The 18,613-nt window shown below is 48.3% G+C and overlaps 1 protein-coding gene across 2 annotated transcripts in view; it reads right to left on the minus strand.

Annotated features, from left to right (window-relative positions):
• The window catches only part of PDE2A (phosphodiesterase 2A), a 549,912-nt gene that overhangs the window by 127,382 nt on the left and 403,917 nt on the right, over positions 1-18,613 (minus strand). The gene's annotated exons all lie outside the window — the stretch shown is intronic.

Genomic DNA, 18,613 nt, shown 5'->3' on the forward strand with positions numbered 1-18,613 from the left:
AGCTGTGAGCAGACTTTTTCTCAGCAGTAACAAAAGACATACAAAGTTCAACAGTAAAAAGATGGCTTATAGCCAATCTATGTGAAATCATTACTTTTTCCCATGTTCCTGCCGCTTACAGTAGGTAGTGACAATCAGACAGGTTTTGGACTAGACCATCTCCTTGTGGAGGATTCTTGGGGTTTTCTTTATTTACAAAAGACACTTACTGGTTGGCAGTTGCTCACTCCAGCTGCCGAATAGTGTGCAAACAAGTAGATCATTTCCAAGGAGTTCTTTTGTAGAGAATAAAGGAAATATTGAGAATCATCCACGAGGAGATGGACTAGTCCAATATCTGTCAGCTGTTAACTTCTTTCAGTAAGAAATTAAAAGTGGACAGTAAATGACAGTGACACAGGAAAAAAAGTAATGTGTCATGCATTCTAGTTCCCAGAGACTGTCCATTTCCTATACAACAGACTTCCCCTGCTATTTGCTGCTACCTTCCCAGTGATACACAGTCTGTGCCCCGCCCACCTTGACATTTGAACAGCAGGAGGAAGCAACCCAAGCAGCACTAGCACCACCCACATAGCCTGAAATAGACTGCCTGAACTCACAAGATCGAAAATATCCCACAGAATCTGCAGCAGCAATCATCTCATTTCACACAAAAATAGAGTATGTAACATTGAAACACTCCGAGCATTGAGCAATAAGATTATATTTTGTTTTTAGATCAGTGTACGGTGAAGGGCTTTAATTACTTTATCTATACAGGGCTCTGTGCAGCAAAGTTCTTTCATGAGATACAGAATTTTTCTGTAATAAGTTGATTTTCAAGAAAATGATCCCAATTAAAGTGCATCCGGGATGAAAAACTAACTATATATCTTATCTAAAGTTTAGTTTACACAGCAAATCTAGCTGCAAACAGCTTCAACAGTTTCATGTTTATTTATTTCTGTGATACAAGGACAGCGGCCATGTTTTGTTTGTCATATTACACACAGGCAAGCTCACTCCCCTCTCCTGCTCCCTCCTCCCCTCTGCCTCTGAAATCTATGGCTAGTAACCTCCTCCTGCCCAGACTGAGCTTCCATAAGCCCTTGCTACAGGGAGTGCCAAGGCACTATGAGCTGTGGGCGAGGCTTGTTTAGTTTATAAGGAATTAGAGTATTAAAACATAAAAAAAGTATTTGGCTTGAGGAATGCCCTATAAACAACGGGAAAGGAACACAATTATGTAATGAGTAAAAGTTTATCTCGGATCCACTTTAAGTTCAGTTCTCTGTGGAGATACAGATATCTTCTCTCTTCTTGCAGCATTTAGGACATTTTGCCTCGGTTTCCCCAACACAATAATAAAAAGTCTTCAAACTACATAATATCATAAAATAATCCATTAAACAGATAGATGGAGATGGAGGCCGGGACCTTGTCATGTTCATGTGCTTAACCACGCATATTCAATCAAAATCTGTAGTTCCAAACCGTTTTATTAGCAGGGCTGCTGTAACTCTTCTTAATTAGTGGAGACGTTATTGACAAACTTGCAAATGATTTTTATGGTGCTGTAAAGGGAATTATGGTCCTTTAGGTCATGTTAAACATGAATGTGATTATTCTCTGTACAGCGCTGCGTAATAGGTCAGCGCTATATAAATACTTAAATAAATATGATGGAGAAACAAATATGGGAGGTGCCCTAAAATGCTAATAATCTAATAGCGAATAAAAAAAAGTTAGGTCTGATCTCCTTCAAGGAACAAACCATATGAGGTAGATATAATATTTATTGATGCACATAAGACAACGCGTTTCACTGGGACTGGCTTGCTTCATCTGGTCAGTATAAAGTGCCTGTGTTGCAGCAGTCACGAGGGTAGGGGTCTCTTTTAACCTCTATGAGTATAACGGGGGGTATTGCAGAGATGATTGGCTTTGTCTAGTCGAGGCAGAGCTGATGCTGTAGCCACCTGGGGTACACATTTGCCACAAGATGATTGTACGTCTACCAAAAACATGGGTGGATATCAACCTGATCCAACAAATGATCGATCACTTACCGATTGGAAATGAATTAGACAGTAGCAATCTATCTAGAACCTTGCTCTACTTGATTGCAGTCAGATTTCTGCACAAATTTAATCCAGGACTGGCAGATGCTCCACAGAGGTGGTCGTTATTGGCCGCCTCGGCTGAGATTCATCTAGCGTGTGTACGAGGTATTTACCCATTAGCAGCTTCGACAGAGTTATATCAAGGCACCGCTGTGCTAGACGGTCGTTAAAGGATACCCGAGGTGACGTGTGACATGATGAGATAGACATGGGTATGTACAGTGCCTGGCACTCAAATAACTATGTGTTCCTTTTTTTCTTTCTCTGCCTGAAAGAGTTAAATATCAGGTATGTAAGTGTCTGACTCAGTCCTGACTCAGACAGGAGGTGACTACAGTGTGACCCTCACTGATAAGAAATTTACCTTTTTATCTCTTTCCTGCTATCAGAAGATATTTTCTGCTAGGAAAGTGTTTTATAGTTAGAATTTCTTATCAGTGAGGGTCACACTGTAGTCACTTCCTGTCTGAGTCAGGACTGAGTCAGCCACTTACATACCTGATATTTAACTCTTTCAGGCAGAGAAAGAAAAAAAGGAACACAACATAGTTATTTGTGTGCTAGGCACTGTACATACCCATGTCTATCTCATGTCACATGCCAGTTCGGGTATCCTTTAAGCTGCCCGTTTTTTTGACCTGCACCCACCGCCATCTACCTCAGCTCTGGTAGGATATAATTAATACCAATTTGATGTCACTTTTTGCACAAACTGTATGACTGTGACCTGTGCACCTACCATCGTATGTAGCAACTTATATGGAATTTATTGCATAACACTTGGATACGGAATACATTTGATGCAACTGCAGTGCCTGATCACTTGTTACTTCTACTCCAATGATCAATAGAGTTACCTCGTTTGACATAAGTGCGTTGCTTTTGACCTCACATATAGTAGAAAAGAGTTTGAGGCACTATAAATTGCAAAAAGTGTACCTTTAATCAACAGTGTTCAGACACTGGGTATGCAGTGGGGGTGTTGGAGGTCTGACAGCCGTTTCGCTTTACAATAAGCTTCCTCAGAGGCCAAAAAAGTGTGGCCTCTGATTAAAGGTTCCCTTTTTTGCAATTTATAGTTCCTCAAACTCTTTTCTACTACTGTAGATGTAGAAGACTTGTTTGAATAGAGCACGTTATTGCAGGTACACAATCCAGTGTGGTGGTGGCCAGTCTACCTCCTAAACACATCAAGCGCCAGCCTCTTTTCCTACAATTTTTGCTTTTGACCTCAGTCGGCAGAACTCCTTGTGCTGTAAAATCTTGGAATGCTTTGATCGCTCTCTCTACTAGCAGAAAATATAGAATCTGAAAGCAGAAATCCCTTTGTTATTGTCTCACACTGCCCCCTAGTGACAAGTGGCCATAAATACACATTACTGTAGTACTAATTAGAAGCAGTGAAATGTAGCAAATAAGAAATAAAACTGTGCTAAAATAAAATTGTCCTGGAGCACTTACAAACCTCTAAATACATTGGGCTCGATTCACAAAGCGGTGCTAACCCAGTTAGAGACTTTAGTCATGATAGCCATTGCACCACGCTGGTGAAAAGCCAGTTTAGGTGTGATAAGTTTAGGTGTGATAAGTTTAGGTGTGATAAGTTTAGGGGCTCGATTCACCAAGCGGTGCTAACCCAGTTATCACGCCTAAAGGACTTTAGGCGTGATGACCTCTTCACCACTGAGTTAGCACCGTTTTTGCCTGCACTTCGCGCGAAGTTATCGCGCGCAAAGTTTTGCGCGCGCACCCGCACAGGCGCGCGCGCAAAGTCCCATAGGGTTTAATGGGCGCATCGCGCGAAGTGCGGGGCGCTTCGCGCGCACGCACGCGGGAGCGCGCGCAAAACTTTACGCGCGGAAACTTCGCGCGAAGCCCTTCTTATCATGCCTAAAGTGACTTTAGGCGTGAAGAGGGCCTTTTCACCACGGTGCTAACACTTTGCACCGCTTGGTGAATCGAGCCCCAGGTGTGATAAGTTTAGGCATGATAAGTTTAGGGGCCTGATTCACAAAGCGGTGCTAACAGTTAGCACGCTGGTGAAAAGCCCTTTATCATGCCTAAACTCAGTTTAGGCATGATAAGTTTAGGTGTGATAAGTTTAGGCATGATAAGTTTAGGTGTGATAAGTTTAGGCATGATAAGTTTAAGCACCAACTGGGTTAGCACCGCAGTGCACAGCTGATCAAAAGTTTTGCGCTAGCAAAGTCTGGTGCACTTCGCATAGAGTTTAATGGCGCTGCTTTGCGTGCGGGACTTTGTGCGCGATTTAAACTTATCTAAACTTAGCATGCCTAAACTTATCACACCTAAAATGGCTTTTCACCAGCGTGGTGCAATGGTTATCACGCCTAAAGTCTCTAACTGGGTTAGCACCGCTTTGTGAATCGAGCCCAAGGTGTGATAAGTTTAGGTGTGATAAGTTTAGGCTTGATAAGTTTAGGCGTGATAAGTTTAGGTGTGATAAGTTTAGGTGTGATAAGTTTAGGCTTGATAAGTTTAGGTGTGATAAGTTTAGTTGTGATAAGTTTAGGTGTGATAAGTTTAGGCGTGATAAGTTTAGGCTTGATAAGTTTAGGTGTGATAAGTTTAGGTGTGATAAGTTTAGGCTTGATAAGTTTAGGTGTGATAAGTTTAGGCGTGATAAGTTTAGGCTTGATAAGTTTAGGTGTGATAAGTTTAGGTGTGATAAGTTTAGGCATGATAAGTTTAGATCGCACGCAAAGTCCCGCACGCAAAGCAGCGCCATTAAACTCTATGCGAAGTGCACCAGACTTTGCTAGCGTAAAACTTTTGATCAGCTGTGTACTGCGGTGCTAACCCAGTTGGTGCTTAAACTTATCATGCCTAAACTGAGTTTAGGTGTGATAAAGGGCTTTTCACCAGCATGCTAACTGTTAGCACCGCTTTGTGAATCAGGCCCATTGGCTACTAAAGGGTTAGAGATCATAGATCCCCACCATTCCTCTCAGCTCCACCCACTTTAACTTTACCACCGTGTCCATCACTTTGTTTGATAAACTGTTCAAATCTCATCTGAGGTTCATTCATTGGTTGTGTTGAGTTCTACTTTACTGGAAGATTCAAAGTCATCAAACTGGCTAGATATACAGTACTGACCTGTGCATAGGCACCTTACATGCCTGTGTGATTAAACTGAACCTGAAGCAGGAATTAGAAATAAAATGAGATACTTACCTTAGTAGAGGGAAGGCCCTAGATAGTCCAGAGGCTTCCCCAATCATCCCGTGACCACCACTCCAGTGCTGGGTCCCCCTAAGCACATCCAACAAGAGCTTGTCACCTATGCTTCTGTGGTCACACTGCAGTATGTGTATGTGCATGACTGCACTGTGCATGTGTGAGTACAGTATATGCAATGCCCAGTAGCAAGAAGTTGCTCATGCAGAAAGGAAAAAAAGTGTATGAGTGGTTTCATACTACTAGACATGCACAAACTGTACATGTGTGTGCACAGTGCGGTCATGCTCATACACCAACTGGAGCGAGACCGCAAACACATGCTATTGGGCATAGATGTACTGTACTCCCGTGCATGCAGTACAGGTGCACTCATACACAAATAGGCAGGGCCGGTGCTTACATAGAGGCAAAAGGGGCAATTGCTCCAGAGCCTGTGGGGGCCCTCAAGGTGCCCCTCCTCCCCTCCAGCTATGGTGACCCATGACAACTGGGATGCTGTGTGTTTACTCTGTATGAACAAGGAGGTGAATAGTGTGAACCCCAAAAATGCTTTTGAGGCGACATATGATTGACACCTAACGATATTGTGTTACAGGGAGGGGGGATTGGATCGGGCCTGGCAATCAGCTCATGGGAGGGGGGGGGGGGGGGGAAGTCGGAGGGCCCCCAAAGTTACTTTTGCCCCAGGGCCCCAATGAAGCTAAATCAGACCCTGCAAATAGGAGTGAGACCACTAAGATGATGAAGGTCCCGGCCAGCAGTGGGGAGCTCATGGAGGATCTGGGCAGCCTCTACTGATCTACAAGGAACAATCGCTCTCACTACATGTCTTCTGTTGCTGTGGGAGCATCAGTGAAACTTCCTGCGGAGGGGTACCGCCTCCCCTCTCCATAGAGCAGAACGCTCTATACAGCCCTCATCCCGGCACTGCCACCCACAACAATCCATAACAACCATTTAGGGCAGCAACAGGGTGTGAGAAACGTCGGTTTTTGGTACCTTCGTACATTTTTCTTAAAGTGGACCTGAACTCTTGTACAGGACAGATGGAAAATATAGAGCAATGCACCCTGTATGTATCGAGAGAGTTTAGCCTGTCTACTTCACGCTCATCTGTGACTAATCACAAGTTGTAATCTGATCTCTCCCCTGTGTCACATGACTGCCAGGGCAGATAAGCAGATAAGCCCATTTGAAAGCTGTAAACAACATGTCTGCTTCCATGAATCAGGAAGTAGAAGCTGTGCAGATTTATTTTAGGATTTGTATCAGCTGTACCAAAGACATTTTAGCCACAGCCCCTGAACAAGCATGCAGATCAGGTGCTCTGACTTACGTCAGACTGGTTTAGCTGCATGCTTGTTTCAGGTGTGTGATTCAGCCACTACTGCAGCCAAATAGATCAGCAGGGCTGACAAGCAACTGGTATTGTTTAAAAAGAAACCTCCATATCCCCCTCAGTTTAGGTTCCCCTTAAGGGCTACATTCACACTCACTAATAAAGATGGACATTGAGATGCGAGAAAATCCAGCTTGCTGGATGTGGCTGGAGGATTCTACAAGTTTTTCTATATATAATACTTTAAAACGGACCTCAGAACTTCATCTCTGCTCTAAAACATAAGCAACAGCATAATAACCTTTAAAGTAAAACATTTCTTTATTACAAAGGACTAGAGGACATGATCTGCGCATGGAGGAAAAACGTTTTAGCCATTTATTTAGGAAAGGGTTCTTTACAGTAAGAGTGAATAAGATGTGGAATGCATTGCCACAGGAAGTCGTTATGGCAAACTCTATACCTGCATTTAAAGGGGGCTTAGATGCTTTCCTTGCGTTGAAAGACATCCATGGCTACAGTTACTAGGTAATGCCTAATGATGTTGATCCAGGGATATTATCTGATTGCCATCTGGAGTCGGGAAGGAATTTTTCCCTTTTGGGGCTAATTGGACCATGCCTTGTAAGGGTTTTTCGCCTTCCTCTGGATCAGCAGGGATATGTGAGGGAGCAGGCTGGTGTTGTACTTTGTTCTCTGGTTTAACTCGATGGACGTATGTCTTTTTTCAACCAAAATAACTATGTAACTATGTACAGTTGATGCGAATCCTGCAACAAATCTGCAGTGTGTTTACTTCCTGCTTTCATGGAAGCAGACATAGGGTTAACATCCTGTGTTTACAAATGTAGCTGCTCTGCCGAGGCAGCCAGCTGACACAGCTGAAATATCAAATTACAGCTTGTAATTAGTCCAAGATGAGAGGGAATAAGACAGGCTAAATTCTCAAAATACATACAGGGTGTATTTCTCTCTGTTTTCCTTCTGTTCTATACAGGAGTTCAGGTCCACTTTAAGAATGATTAATCACTGAAGAACAGGGGAGAACGGTGGAATGCGGCAGCCATGGAAGGAGATGCCGGTGTCTGCCCGCTCTCTATGGAGAGACTCGGAGTGTTGTGCGGCCACAATAGCGCCTTTTGGGAAGTGTTCTCTGCAGCAGTACAGGATCTGATAGACAGAATAATAGCAGCTATTCAATGGAGAACTTCCCACAGCCGTAGTCCTCAGCGAGGGCTTTCATAATGCGAGTCTAATAATCCATTATTCTGTTCTTTATTCTCCAATAACTCATCTCCGGAGGAGCGCTACACGGCCGATAATATGGCTGAGCTGCAGAGCCGCGCGCTGATTATGCAATATATCACTCACAATAAAATAAAAATGACTTGTCGCATGATTCATCCACTTCCCGGCGGCCAGGCTGAGACAGTGAGCCACCAGTGACAACAGGAAGAGTGACTGGGCTGGAACCGCCACCGAGCAACGGGAGCCGGGTACATGACATGACAAGCCAAAGATCTTTCGGAACCACCACCGAGCAACGGGAGCAGAGGACATTACAGATCACGGGTCTTACGGAACCACCACCGAGCAACGGGAGCCGGGGACATTACAGATCACGGGTCTTACGGAACCACCACCGAGCAACGGGAGCCGGGGACATTACAGACCACAGGTCTTACGGAACCACCACCGAGCAACGGGAGCCGGGGACATTACAGACCACGGGTCTTACGGAACCACCACCGAGCAATGGGAGCCGGGGACATTACAGACCACAGGTCTTACAGAACCACCACCGAGCAACGGGAGCCAGGGACATTACAGACCACGGGTCTTACTGTACCACCACCGAGCAACGGGAGCCGGGGACATTACAGACCACAGGTCTTACGGAACCACCACCGAGCAACGGGAGGTGGGGACATTACAGACCACAGGTCTTACGGAACCACCACCGAGCAACGGGAGCCGGGGACATTACAGACCACGGGTCTTACGGAACCACCACCGAGCAATGGGAGCCGGGGACATTACAGACCACAGGTCTTACAGAACCACCACCGAGCAATGGGAGCCGGGGACATTACAGACCACGGGTCTTACAGAACCACCACCGAGCAACGGGAGCCGGGGACATTACAGACCACGGGTCTTACGGAACCACCACCGAGCAATGGGAGCCGGGGACATTACAGACCACAGGTCTTACGGAACCACCACCGAGCAACGGGAGCCGGGGACATTACAGACCACAGGTCTTACAGAACCACCACCGAGCAACGGGAGCCGGGGACATTACAGACCACAGGTCTTACGGAACCACCACCGAGCAACGGGAGCCGGGGACATTACAGACCACAGGTCTTACAGAACCACCACCGAGCAACGGGAGCCGGGGACATTACAGACCATGGGTCTTACGGAACCACCACCGAGCAACGGGAGCCGGGGACATTACAGACCACAGGTCTTACAGAACCACCACCGAGCAACGGGAGCCGGGGACATTACAGACCACGGGTCTTACAGAACCACCACCGAGCAACGGGAGCCGGGGACATTACAGACCATGGGTCTTACAGAACCACCACCGAGCAACGGGAGGTGGGGACATTACAGACCACGGGTCTTATGGAACCACCACCGAGCAACGGGAGCCGGGGACATTACAGACCACGGGTCTTACGGAACCACCACCGAGCAATGGGAGCCGGGGACATTACAGACCACAGGTCTTACGGAACCACCACCGAGCAACGGGAGCCGGGGACATTACAGACCACGGGTCTTACAGAACCACCACCGAGCAACGGGAGCCGGGGACATTACAGACCATGGGTCTTACAGAACCACCACCGAGCAATGGGAGCCGGGGACATTACAGACCACGGGTCTTATGGAACCACCACCGAGCAATGGGAGCCGGGGACATTACAGACCATGGGTCTTACAGAACCACCACCGAGCAACGGGAGCCGGGGACATTACAGACCACAGGTCTTACGGAACCACCACCGAGCAACGGGAGCCGGGGACATTACAGACCACGGGTCTTACAGAACCACCACCGAGCAACGGGAGCCGGGGACATTACAGACCATGGGTCTTACAGAACCACCACCGAGCAACGGGAGCCGGGGACATTACAGACCACAGGTCTTACGGAACCACCACCGAGCAATGGGAGCCGGGGACATTACAGACCACAGGTCTTACGGAACCACCACCGAGCAACGGGAGCCGGGGACATTACAGACCACAGGTCTTACAGAACCACCACCGAGCAACGGGAGCCGGGGACATTACAGACCACAGGTCTTACGGAACCACCACCGAGCAATGGGAGCCGGGGACATTACAGACCATGGGTCTTACGGAACCACCACCGAGCAACGGGAGCCGGGGACATTACAGACCACAGGTCTTACAGAACCACCACCGAGCAACGGGAGCCGGGGACATTACAGACCACGGGTCTTACAGAACCACCACCGAGCAACGGGAGCCGGGGACATTACAGACCATGGGTCTTACAGAACCACCACCGAGCAACGGGAGGTGGGGACATTACAGACCACGGGTCTTATGGAACCACCACCGAGCAACGGGAGCCGGGGACATTACAGACCACGGGTCTTACGGAACCACCACCGAGCAATGGGAGCCGGGGACATTACAGACCACAGGTCTTACGGAACCACCACCGAGCAACGGGAGCCGGGGACATTACAGACCACAGGTCTTACAGAACCACCACCGAGCAACGGGAGCCGGGGACATTACAGACCATGGGTCTTACAGAACCACCACCGAGCAATGGGAGCCGGGGACATTACAGACCACGGGTCTTATGGAACCACCACCGAGCAATGGGAGCCGGGGACATTACAGACCACGGGTCTTACAGAACCACCACCGAGCAACGGGAGGTGGGGACATTACAGACCACGGGTCTTATGGAACCACCACCGAGCAACGGGAGCCGGGGACATTACAGACCACGGGTCTTACGGAACCACCACCGAGCAACGGGAGCCGGGGACATTACAGACCATGGGTCTTATAGAACCACCACCAGGCCTGAGCAACGGGAGCCGGGGACATTACAGACCACAGGTCTTACGGAACCACCACCGAGCAACGGGAGCCGGGGACATTACAGACCACGGGTCTTACAGAACCACCACCGAGCAACGGGAGCCGGGGACATTACAGACCATGGGTCTTACAGAACCACCACCGAGCAATGGGAGCCGGGGACATTACAGACCACGGGTCTTATGGAACCACCACCGAGCAATGGGAGCCGGGGACATTACAGACCACGGGTCTTACAGAACCACCACCGAGCAACAGGAGGTGGGGACATTACAGACCACGGGTCTTATGGAACCACCACCGAGCAACGGGAGCCGGGGACATTACAGACCACGGGTCTTACGGAACCACCACCGAGCAATGGGAGCCGGGGACATTACAGACCACGGGTCTTACGGAACCACCACCGAGCAACGGGAGCCGGGGACATTACAGACCACGGGTCTTATAGAACCACCACCAGGCCTGAGCAACGGGAGCCGGGGACATTACAGACCACAGGTCTTACGGAACCACCACCGAGCAACGGGAGCCGGGGACATTACAGACCACGGGTCTTACAGAACCACCACCGAGCAACGGGAGCCGGGGACATTACAGACCATGGGTCTTACAGAACCACCACCGAGCAACGGGAGCCGGGGACATTACAGACCATGGGTCTTACAGAACCACCACCGAGCAATGGGAGCCGGGGACATTACAGACCACGGGTCTTATGGAACCACCACCGAGCAACGGGAGCCGGGGACATTACAGACCACAGGTCTTACAGAACCACCACCGAGCAACGGGAGGTGGGGACATTACAGACCACGGGTCTTATGGAACCACCACCGAGCAACGGGAGCCGGGGACATTACAGACCACGGGTCTTACGGAACCACCACCGAGCAATGGGAGCCGGGGACATTACAGACCACGGGTCTTACGGAACCACCACCGAGCAACGGGAGCCGGGGACATTACAGACCATGGGTCTTATAGAACCACCACCGAGCAACGGGAGCCGGGGACATTACAGACCATGGGTCTTATAGAACCACCACCAGGCCTGAGCAACGGGAGCCGGGGACATTACAGACCACGGGTCTTACGTTACCACCACCGGGACTGAGCATACATTACTAGATACATTCTCAGGAACTTTATGCTATAACTATTATTACTGTATTTCTAGCCAATCTGAGCCACACCGCAGGCTGTACAAACACATTCATGATTTGGAGAAGGGAAGGGGTATAATGAGGTACAGAGAGGCTCACATGCAAAAACGGCTCCTGTGATAGACACTAGAATAATATCAATACATTTTCCAATATTCTACTATGTTGCAGTGTAAAATAACGATAAGCAACATATTTACATTTGGGGGGATTGCGGCCAGGGTCAGATGCGGTCATCACAATATTGCACAGGTGGCACAAAGTGAAAGATGGAGGAAGAGAGGAGGAAAGAAGGAGGCACAAAGGGAGACACAGGGTGCAGAGGTGACACAGATGGACAGGAGGAAAGATGGTGGCAGGAAGGAGGGCAGAAGGAGGCACAAAGGGAGACACAGGTGACACAGATGGACAGAGGGAAAGATGGTGGCAGGAAGGATGACAGAAGGAGGCACAGAGGGAGACGCAGGGTGCAGAGGTGACACAGATGGACAGAAGGAAAGATGGTGGCAGGAAGGAGGACAGAAGAAGGCACAAAGGGAGACACAGGGTGCAGAGGAGACACAGATGGACAGAAGGAAAGATGGAGGCAGGAAGGATGGACAGAAGGAGGCACAAAGGGAGACACAGGGTGCAGAGGAGACACAGATGGACAGAAGGAAAGATGGTGGCAGGAAGGATGACAGAAGGAGGCACAGAGGGAGACACAGGGTGCAGAGGTGGCACAGATGGACAGAAGGAGGCACAAAGGGAGACACAGGGTGCAGAGGTGACACAGATGGACAGAAGGAGGCACAAAGGGAGACACAGGGTGCAGAGGTGACACAGATGGACAGAAGGAAAGATGGTGGCAGGAAGGAGGACAGAAGGAGGCACAGAGGGAGACACAGGGTGCAGAGGTGGCACAGATGGACAGAAGGAGGCACAAAGGGAGACACAGGGTGCAGAGGTGGCACAGATGGACAGAAGGAGGCACAAAGGGAGACACAGGGTGCAGAGGTGACACAGATGGACAGAAGGAGGCTCAGAGGGAGACACAGGGTGCAGAGGTGACACAGATGGACAGAAGGAAAGATGGTGGCAGGAAGGAGGACAGAAGGAGGCACAGAGGGAGACACAGGGTGCAGAGGTGGCACAGATGGACAGAAGGAGGCCCAAAGGGAGACACAGGGTGCAGAGGTGACACAGATGGACAGAAGGAGGCACAAAGGGAGACACAGGGTGCAGAGGAGACACAGATGGACAGAAGGAAAGATGGTGGCAGGAAGGAGGACAGAAGGAGGCTCAGAGGGAGACACAGGGTGCAGAGGTGGCACAGATGGAGAAGAAGGAGGCACAGAGGGAGACACAGGGTGCAGAGGTGACACAGATGGACAGAAGGAGGCCCAAAGGGAGACACAGGGTGCAGAGGTGACACAGATGGACAGAAGGAGGCACAAAGGGAGACACAGGGTGCAGAGGTGACACAGATGGACAGAAGGAGGCTCAGAGGGAGACACAGGGTGCAGAGGTGACACAGATGGAGAAGAAGGAGGCACAGAGGGAGACACGGGTCTTACGTAACCACCACCGGGACTGAGCATACATTACTAGATACATTCTCAGGAACTTTATGCTATAACTATTATTACTGTATTTCTAGCCAATCTGAGCCACACCGCAGGCTGTACAAACACATTCATGATTTGGAGAAGGGAAGGGGTATAATGAGGTACAGAGAGGCTCACATGCAAAAACGGCTCCTGTGATAGCCACTAGTATAATATCAGTACATTTTCCAATATTCTACTGTTTTGCAGTGTAAAATAACGATAAGCAACATATTTACATTTGGGGGGATTGCGGCCAGGGTCAGATGCGGTAATCACAATATTGCACAGGTGGCACAAAGTGAAAGATGGTGGCACAAAGGGAGACACAGGGTGCAGAGGTGGCACAGATGGACAGGAGGAAAGATGGTGGCAGGAAGGATGGACAGAAGGAGGCACAAAGGGAGACACAGGGTGCAGAGGAGACACAGATGGACAGAAGGAAAGATGGTGGCAGGAAGGAGGACAGAAGGAGGCACAGAGGGAGACACAGGGTGCAGAGGTGGCACAGATGGACAGAAGGAGGCACAAAGGGAGACACAGGGTGCAGAGGTGGCACAGATGGAGAAGAAGGAGGCACAGAGGGAGACACAGGGTGCAGAGGTGACACAGATGGACAGGAGGAGGCACAGAGGGAGACACAGGGTGCAGAGGTGACACAGATGGACAGAAGGAAAGAGACGGTGGCAGGAAGGAGGGCAGAAGGAGGCTCAGAGGGAGACACAGGGTGCAGAGGTGGCACAGATGGACAGAAGGAAAGAGACGGTGGCAGGAAGGAGGACAGAAGGAGGCTCAGAGGGAGACACAGGGTGCAGAGGTGACACAGATGGACAGAAGGAAAGAGACGGTGGCAGGAAGGAGGAGAGAAGGAGGCTCAGAGGGAGACACAGGGTGCAGAGGTGACACAGATGGACAGAAGGAAAGAGACGGTGGCAGGAAGGAGGACAGAAGGAGGCTCAGAGGGAGACACAGGGTGCAGAGGTGACACAGATGGACAGAAGGAAAGAGATGGTGGCAGGAAGGAGGACAGAAGGAGGCTCAGAGGGAGACACAGGGTGCAGAGGTGACACAGATGGACAGAAGGAGGCATGATGGATATTTCACTTAAATGGCTGTTCACACCCCTTTAACGTGAACCCGGGGTGAGAGGGATATGAGGGCTGCCATATTTATTTCCTGATAAACAATAACAGTTGCCTGGCAGCCCTGCTGATCTATTTGACTGAAGAACTGTTTGAATCACACACTAGAAACAAGCATGCAGCTAATTTTGGCAGATCTGACAATGACAGAACGCCTGATCTGCTGCATGCTTGTTCAGGGTCTATGGCTAAAAGTATTACAGTGTAAAAAGTATTAAAGGAAAAAACATTTTCAGGGCTGCTCGGCAACTGGTATTGCTTAAAACGGATCCAAGATGAAAAACTAACTATAACAAGTAACTTGTCTATATATCTTATCTAAAGTTTAGACAGTTTACACAGCAAATATAGCTGCAAACAGCTTTAACAGTTTATGACTATTTATTCCTGTGGTACAATGAGAGCAGCCAGAGCCGGGACAAGGTCCTCCAGCACCCAAGGCTGAGACACCAAAGTGCGCCCCTCCATCCCTCCCACCCCAGCCATCACACACTGATTGCTATTAGACTAAGAGGCGCCACAGGGCCCCCAACCTCCCCAACACCTTAATATGTAGTTATCTGGCTTGCAGTCACTGCTATGTATAGCCCCTTTTCTTATTTCTTTCTGCTTCAAACACAATTAGGAATGACAGCTGAAGGAATTCTGCGCCCCCTCTTACACTGCGCCCTGAGGCTGGAGCCTCTCCAGCCTATGCCTCGGCCCGGCCCTGAGGGCAGCTATGTTCTGTTTGTCACATTGTCACAGGCTGAGGGCTGGAGATGCTATCAGCTTGCCTGTGTGTAAATTCAGTCCCCTCTCCTCCTCCCTCCTCCCCTGAAATCTCTGTCTAGTAACCTCCTCCTCCTGCCCAGACTGAGCTCCCATAAGCCCTTGCTACAGTGCCAAGGCACAAAAGAAGCTGTGGGCAAGGCTTGTTTAGGTTATAGGGAATTAGAGTATTAAAACAAAACAAAAAAAGTATTTGGCTTGAGGAATGCCCTATAAACTATATGAAAGGAACACAATTATGCAATGAGTAAAAGTTTATCTCGGATCCACTCTAAAAGAAAATAAATATGGCAGCCTTCATATCACTCTCACCTTGCGTTTACTTTAAGCTGCCCTATCCCAAGGAACATTCAGGAAAACGGGTCTGACTGAAAGGGAGGAATCGGGGTCAGGATGAAGAAGAGGGGGACACTCATGCATCAACACATCAGCATATAAGGAGAAGAATTTTAAATAAAAACAGGCTGTTCATTTTAGCCCAGCCACACGAGAAGCTATAAAGCAATAGTATTTCTGTGAGCGGAGTGGTGCTTTAAGGCGCTGGTGAAGTTTCTTTGGAAGAAGTTCCATTTGCAGAGGTGAGAATGAGAAGAGCAGAGTCTGAATAGCAGAAGGCTGGCTACAATAATAGCTGCTATCTCCTGAGAGGTAGAATAGGAGACGCCCTGCTGCGCTGCACAAGAGAAGTAAACAGCACAGCCTATTGTTAGCCCAGCCGGCTGGATGGACCATAATGCACTGCTGGGGCGGAGGCTTTGTTCTCGTCTGTTATGGAGAAAGCCTCAGCTATAAGTGATGGAATCTTACAGCTGACCTCAAGTCACGCTCAAGTCTTCATCTATAGCCGTGTCACAATGCGGCACTTCTGAAAAGTGCCATGATGAAGAAGAAAGGAGAGAAAAAAGGCTTTCAGTAGTATTAAAAACCTTCATGAAAAGCTTTCAGACAGTAAACAGACAGCCTATGTGCTGCATATGATCATCCTACTGCCCTTATCTGCTTGAAGGGCCGCTATCACGAAAAAATGTATGATTTAAAATACCGTATATTCCGGCATATAAGACGACCCCCCCAACTTTTCCAGTTAAAATAGAGTTTGGGATATACTTGCCATATAAGACTACCCCTCTTCCAACACACACCAAATAACAATTTTAAAAAATCGTATACTGGTGCTATGTATGAACAGATACTGGTGTTGTACTGTCTGTGGTACCCAGTATATAACAGTATATACCGTAGTCCATTGACTGGTTGGATTGGTCAGCTCTCCCTCTCCCTAAGTGGATTGGTCAGCTCTCCTTGTCTACCTGTTTATCAGAGCAGTATGGAAGAATAGATTGTGCTGTGCCCATAAAACACGCCTCTTTCACCCGTCTGCCCCGCCCTTGTATCTTATTCACCTCCTTCTCTGCCTATCAAATCTCGCACATGTGCGCCTGCACCGCTTCACTACAGTCCTCAGCAGCGAGATCTGAGAGGCGGTAACAGGATAGGGCGTATCACCCGGCATCAATGACACCCGGAGTATAAGACGACCCCCAACTTTTCAGAAGATTTTCAAGGTTAAAAAGTAGTCTTATACGCAGGAATATACAGTATACGTAAACACATACAAATAAGAAGTATGTTTCTTCCAGAGTAGAATGAGCCAGTACAAATCTGACAGAACTAACTAGTCCATCTCTTCATGTGAGATTCTTAGTACAGTATTTAACCACCTTGGCGGTAATGACAAGCTCAGCCCCTGGAGGGTCTTTTTACCCCAAATTTTCGGAGGGGGTGTAGCTAGCACTTTGCTACCTACATCACCCCTCCGATCGCTGCCGGCCCGCAGGGACGGATCTAGAACAAATTGCGCCTGGGGCAAGGTCAGGTTTTGGCGCCTAAACTGCCTTTCCCTATCCAGTTTTGGCGCCTTTTTAAGAATTCAACAAACTGCGCCTTGGGCAAGAGACCCGCTTGCCCCCCCTAGATCCGTGCCTGCCGGCCAGCTCTGATCCCCCCGATTATGCTGCTTTATACATACCCCCCGAGCCCCCCGGTGCCTCCATAGCCTCCAGGGGTCGCTATGGCGGAGATCGGAACTGCGCATTACGTCATGCCCGATCGTCGCCATAGCAACGCCCGAAGCTATGGCGGAAGTCTCGGCCATCGTAGGATCGCGGGCAGGTAAATATGGCCGGCGGCGAGCGGAGGGAGGGGGACAGTGCCGGGGGACTTAACCACTTCAGGACCACAGTCTTTTCACCCCTTAAGGACCAGAGCCTTTTTCTCCATTCAGACCACTGCAGCTTTCACGGTTTATTGCTCGGTCATACAACCTACCACCTAAATGAATTTTACCTCCTTTTCTTGTCACTAATACAGCTTTCTTTTGCTGCTATTTGATTGCTGCTGCGAGTTTTAGTTTTTATTATATTCATCAAAAAAGACATGAATTTTGGCAAAAAAATGACTTTTTTAACTTGCTGTGCTGACATTTTTCAAATAAAGTAAAATTTCCTATACATTTGAGCGCGAAAGTTATTCTGCTACATATCTTTGATAAAAAAACAAAAACATTCAGTGTATATTTATTGGATTGGGTAAAAGTTATAGCGTTTACAAACTATGGTGCCAAAAGTGAATTTTCCCATTTTCAAGCATCTCTGACTTTTCTGCGCACCTGTCAGGTTTCATGAGGGGCTAAAATTCCAGGATAGTACAAATACCCCCCAAATGACCCCATTTTGGAAAGAAGACATCCCAAAGTATTCAGTGAGAGGCATGGTGAGTTCATAGAAGATTTTATTTTTTGTCACAAGTTAGCGGAAAATGACACTTTCTGACAAAAAAAAGAAAAAAAAAAAGTTTCCATTTCTTCTAACTTGCGACAAAAAAAAATGAAATCTGCCACGGACTCACTATGCTCCTCTCTGAATACCTTGAAGTGTCTACTTTCCAAAATGGGGTCATTTGTGGGGTGTGTTCACTGTCCTGGCATTTTGGAGGGTGCCTAATTGTAAGCACCCCTGTAAAGCCTAAAGATGCTCATTGGACTTTTGGCCCCTTAGCGCAGTTAGGCTGCAAAAAAGTGCCACACATGTGGTATTGCCGTACTCAGGAGAAGTAGTATAATGTGTTTTGGGGTGTATTTTTACACATACCCATGCTGGGTGGGAGAAATATCTCCGTAAATGACAATTGTTTTTTT

The sequence above is a fragment of the Hyperolius riggenbachi genome, chromosome 2 (genome assembly GCF_040937935.1).
Source record: "Hyperolius riggenbachi isolate aHypRig1 chromosome 2, aHypRig1.pri, whole genome shotgun sequence".
NCBI lineage: Eukaryota > Metazoa > Chordata > Amphibia > Anura > Hyperoliidae > Hyperolius > Hyperolius riggenbachi.